A 6,149-nucleotide genomic window follows, 5' to 3' on the forward strand; every position below is an offset into this window, starting at 1 on the left:
GTAAAAAGTTTCAAAAATCGTGAAAAATAAAAAATGAGTCGTCTTGCCATGAAACTTCACGTGATGGCTTAAGGGACCATTATTTGAATTTACAAGCCATAAAAATGTCATTGGCATGCAGAAATAAGAAGATGTACATAAACCCACCTACCGCCCTATCGATCCACGGCTTGTGCATCCCGTCTTTCTGGCCGACGTAGTGCCCGCCCGCCCGCTTGTTTCGTCGATTGGCTTAGGCATACGGAGTTCATTCCTAGTCTAAGATCAGACCAAACCGAGGGTTGTAGTAGCAGGATCGGTAGCACGCAGAGGGGAACCCGGTCGATCCTCGACTTGCGCATCCCGCCCCTCTAGCCTGCTAAGTGCCCGCACGCTCGTTTCGTGGGTTGACTTAGGCATACAGATTTCGTTCCCAGTCTAAGCATACGGAGTTCATTCTCAGTCTAAGATCGGACCAGACCGAGGGTTACGGCAGCACATGCTGCGCTCGGGCATGTGCTGGTGCCTCATTTTTCTTCGTCGGGGCACCATCGCCGGAGAACCTGACCGGCAGCATTGGTGTTCCGACAATCGAGGGGGCCGAGGGGTGTGCGGACATGATGTGCGATGGGTGCTGGTAGTTTGCCCTTATATTGGCCCCTTTCCCTCATCAAACCTCAAGAACTCACATCCCCTTAAAGAGCATTTGAGATTTTACAGGTTTGCTGCCAGTAGCCATTTAAGTGTCTCATATGGGGACACCTTTTTCAAATGGTCACAAAATCTTGTACACTTCGAGTTTTTAGCTGAATTTTTTTGTGCATGCCAACAAAAATACAAGGATCACGTGTACCAACTTTGGGGCCGAAATGCCTTCCGAAAATCATGAAAAATAGAAAACGAGTCGTCTTGCCATGAAACTTCACGTGAAGGCTTAAAGGACCATTGTATGAATTTACAAGCTATAAAAATGGCATTGGCACGCAAAAATAAGAAGATGTGCCTAAACCCACCTACCACCCTATCGATCCAATGCTTGCGCATCCCGTCTCTCTGGCCGACGTACTGCCCGCCCGCCTGCCCGCCCGCTCGTTTCGTCGGTTGGCTTAGGCATACGGAGTTCATTCCCAATCTAAGATTAGACTGGATCAAGGGTTGTGGCAGCAGGAATGGCAGTACGTAGAGGGGGTCCCGACCGATCCTCCGCTTACGCACCCCGCCCCTCTGGTCGGCTGAGCACCTGCACGTTTGTTTCGTGTGTTGACTTAGGCATACGGAGTTCATTCCCAGTCTAAGCATACGAAGTTCATTCCCAGTCTATGATCGGACCGGATTGAGGGTTGCGTTAGCACATGCTGGGCTCAGGCATGTGCTGGTGCCGTATTTCTCTTCGTCGGGGCACCATCGTCGGAGCATCGTCGAAGAACCTGACCAGCGACGTTGGGGTTCCGGCGATCGGGGGGCCCGGGGGTGTGCGCATATGATGTGCGATGGGTGCTGGTACTTGGCCCTTATATTAGCCTCCTATCCCTCATCAAACCTCAAGAACTCACACCCCCTTAAAGAGCATTTGAGATTTTACAGGTTTGCTAGCAGTAGCCATTAAAGTGTCTCAAATGGGGACACTTTTTTCAAATGGTCACAAAATCTTGTACACTTTGAGTTTTTAGCTGAATTTTTTTGTGCATTCCAACAAAAATACAAGGATCACGTCTACTAAGTTTGGGGCCAAAACTCCTTCCGAAAAAATTTGAAAAAATCTCGAACCGCAAAAAGTTTCAAAAATCATGAAAAATAGAAAATGAGTCGTCTTGCCATGAAACTTCACATGAAGGCTTAGGGGACCATTGTATGAATTTACAAGCCATAAAAATGTCATTGGCATGCAGAAATATGAAGATGTGCCTAAACCCACCTACCACCCTATCGATCCATGGCTTGCACATCCTGTCTCTCTGGCCGGCGTAGTGCCTGCCCGCCCGCCCCCTTGTTTCATCGGTTGGATTAGGCATACGGAGTTCATTCCCAGTCTAATGTTGGACCAGACTAAGGGTTGCGGCAGCAGGATCGGCAGCATGCAGAGGGGGACCAGGTCAATCCCCGGCTTGCGCATCCCAGCCCTCTGGCTGCCTGAGCGCCTTCATGCTCGTTTCGTGGGTTGACTTAGGCATACGAAGTTCATTCCCAGTCCAAGCATACGGAGTTCATTGCCAGTCTAAGATTGGACTGGATCGAGGGTTGTGGCAGCACATGCTAGGCTTGAGCATGTACTGGTGCCACATTTTTCTTTGCCGGGGCACCATCGCCGGAGCATCACCGGAGAACCTGACCGGCGGTATTGGGGTTCCAACGATCGGGGGGGCCGGGGGGTGTGTGCACATGATGTGATATGGGTGCTGGTACTTGACCCTTATATTGGCCAACTATCCCTCATCAAACCTCGAGAACTCACACCCCCTTAAAGTGCATATGAGATTTTACAAGTTTGCTACCAGTAGCCATTAAGGTGTCTGAAATGGGGACACTTTTTTCAAATTATCACAAAATTTTGTACACATCGAGTTTTTAGCTGAATTTTTTTGTGCATGCCAACAAAAATACAAGGATCACATCTACTGGTTTGGGGCCAAAACTCCTTCCAAAAAAATTTTAAAAAATCTTGAATCGTAAAAAGTTTTGAAAATCGTGCAAAATAGAAAACGAGATGTCTTGCCATGAAACTTCACGTGAAGGCTTAAGGGGCCATTGTATGACTTTACAAGCCATAAAAATGGCATTGGCACACAGAAATATGAAGATGTGCCTAAATCCACCTACCACCCTATCGATCCACGGCTTGTGCGTCCCGTCTCTCTGGCCGGCATAGTGCTCGTTCGCCCGCCCGTCCGCTCGTTTCATCGGTTGGCTTAGGCATACGGAGTTCAATCCCAGTCTAAGATTAGACCGGATCAAGGGTTGCGGTAGCAGGATCGGTAGCACGCAGAGGGGGACTTGATCGATCCTCGACTTGTGCATCCCCTCCCTCTGGCCGGCTGAGCGCCCGCACGCTCGTTTCGTTGGTTGACTTAGGCATACGGAGTTCATTCCCAGTCTAAGCATACAGAGTTCATTCCCAGTCTAAGATCGAATCGGACCGAGGGTTATGACAGCACATGCTGGGCTCGAGCATGTGCTGGTGCCGCATTTTTCTTCGCCAAGGCACCATCGCCGGAGCGTCGCCGGAGAACCTGACCGGCGACATTGGGGTTCCGGCGATCGAGGGGCCCGGGGGGGTGTGAGCAGATGATGTGCGATGGGTGCTGGCACTTGGCCCTTATATTGGCCCCCTATCTCTCATCAAACCTCGAGAACTCACAGCCCCTTAAAGACCATTTGAGATTTTACAGGTTTGCTGCCAGTAGCCATTAAAGTGTCTGAAATGGGGACACTTTTTTGAAATGGTCACAAAATCTTGTACACTTCGAGGTTTTAGCAGAATTTTTTTGTGCATGCCAACAAAAATACAAGGATCACGTCTACCACGTTTGGTTCAAAAATTCCGTCCGAAAAAATTTTAAAAAATTTCGAACCGTAAAAAGTTTTGAAAATCGTGAAAAATAGAAAACGAGTCGTCTTGCCATGAAACTTCACGTGAAGGCTTAAGGGACCATTGTATGAATTTACAAGCCATAAAAATGGCATTGGCATGCAGAAATGCGAAGATGTGCCTAAACCCACCTACCACCCTATCGATACACGGCTTGCGCATCCCGTCTCTCTGGCCGGCGTAACGGCCGCCCACCTGCCCGCCCGCTCATTTTGTCGGTTGGCTTAGGCATACGGAGTTTATTCCCAGTCTAAGATCAGACCGAACCGAGGGTTGCGGTAGCAGGATCGGTAGCACGTAGAAGGGGACCCGACCGATTCCCGACTTGCGCATGTCGCCCCTCTGCCCGACTGAGCGCCCGCACGCTCGTTTCGTGGGTTGACTTAAGCATACGAAGTTCATTCCCAGTATAAGATCGGATCAGACCGAGGGTTACGACAGCACATGCTGGGCTCGGGCATGTGCTTGTGCCGTATTTTTCTTCGTCGGGGCACTATCACCGGAGAACCTGATCGATGGCATTGGGGTTGCAACGATCGGGGGGCCAGGGGGTGTGCGCACATGATGCATGATGGGTGCCGGTACTTGCCCTTATATTGGCCCCCTATCCCTCATCAAACCTCGAAAACTCACACCCCCTTAAAGAGCATTTGAGATTTTATAGGTTTCTGCCAGTAGCCATTAAAGTGTCTAAAATGAGGACACTTTTTTCAAATGGTCAGAAAATCGTGTACACTTCGAGTTTTTAGGTGAATTTTTTTGTGCATGCCAAAAAAAATACAAGGATCACATCCACCAAGTTTGGGAACAAAACTCATTCCAAAAAAATTTTAAAAAATCCCAAACCGCAAAAAGTTTCAAAAATCGTGAAAAATAGAAAACAAGTCGTCTTGCCTTGAAACTTCACGTCAAGGCTTAAGGGACAATTGTATGAATTTACAAGCCACAAAAATGGCATTGGCATGTAGAAATATGAAGATATGCCTAAACCCACCTACCACCCTATCGATCCACGACTTGCGCGTCCCGTCTCTCTGGCCGACGTTGTGCCCCCCCGCTTGTCCGCCCATTCATTTCATCGGTTGGCTTAGGCATATGGAGTTCATTCCTAGTCTAAGATCGAACCGGACCGAGGGTTGTGGCAGCAGGATCGGCAGCACGCAGAGGCAGACCCGGTCGATCCCCGGCTTACGCATCCCACCCCTCTGGCTGGCTGAACGCCTGCACGCTCGTTTCGTGGGTTGACTTAGGCATACGGAGTTGATTCCCAATCTAAGCATGCAGAGTTCATTCCCAGTCTAAGATCGGATCAGACCGAGGGTTGAGGCAGCACTTGTTGGGCTCGGGCATTTGTTGGTGTCGCATTTTTCTTCGCCGGGGCACCATCATCGAAGCATCACCGGAGAACCTGACCTGCGGCATTGGGGTTTCGATGATCGGGGGGGCCGGGGGGGTGTACGCACATGATGTGTGATGGGTGCTGGTACTTGGCCCTTATATTGGACCCCTATCCCTCATCAAAGCTCGAGAACTCACACCCCCTTAAAGAGCATTTGAGATTTTACAGGTTTGCTCCAGTAGCCTTTAAAATGTCTGAAATCGGGATATTTTTTTCAAAAGGTCACAAAATCTTGTACACTTCGAGTTTTTAGCTGAATTTTTTTGTGCATGCCAAAAAGAATACAAGGATTAGGTCTACCAAGTTAGGCCCAAAACTCCTTCCGAAAAAATTTTAAAAAATCCCGAACAGTAAAAAGTCTCAAAACTCATAAAAAATAGAAAACGAGTCGTCTTGCCATGAAACTTCACGTGAAGGCTTAAGGGACCATTGTATGAATTTACAAGCCATAAAAATGGCATTGGCACGCAGAAATATGAAGATGTCCCTAAACCCAGCTACCACCCAATCGATCCACGGCTTGCGCATCCCGTCTCTCTGGCCGGCGTAATGCCCGCTCGTCGGCCCACCTGTTCATTACGTCGGTTGGCTTAGGGATACGGAGTTCATTCCCAGTCTAAGATCGGACCAGACCGAGGGTTGTGGTAGCAGAATTGGCAACACACAGAGAGGGACCCAACCGATCCTCGGCTTACGCATCCCACCCCTCTGGCCGGCTGAGCGCCTGCATGCTCGTTTCGTGGGTTGACTTAGGCATACGGAGTTCATTCCCAATCTAAGCATACAAAGTTCATTCCCAGCCTAAGATCGGATTAGACCGAGGGTTGCGGTAGCACTTGCTGGGCTCGGGCATGTGCTGGTGCCGCATTTTTCTTCACCGGGGCTCTATCGTCGGAGCATCGCCAAAGAACCTGACCTGCGGCATTGGGGTTCCGGCGATCGGAGGGCCGGGGGGTGTGCGCACATGTTGTGCGATGGGTGCTGGTACTTGGCCCATATCATATCCCCCTATCCCTTATCAAACTTTGAGAACTCACACCCCCTTAAAGAGCATTTGAGATTTTACAGGTTTGCTGCCAGTAGCCATTAAAGTGTCTAAAATGGGGATAATTTTTTAAAATGGTCACAAAATCTTGTACACTTCGAGTTTTTAGTTGAATTGTTTTGTGCATGCCAACAAAAATA

The sequence above is a fragment of the Durio zibethinus genome, chromosome 2 (genome assembly GCF_047325235.1).
Source record: "Durio zibethinus cultivar Kanyao isolate XHJ-2024 chromosome 2, ASM4732523v1, whole genome shotgun sequence".
Lineage (NCBI taxonomy): Eukaryota > Viridiplantae > Streptophyta > Magnoliopsida > Malvales > Malvaceae > Durio > Durio zibethinus.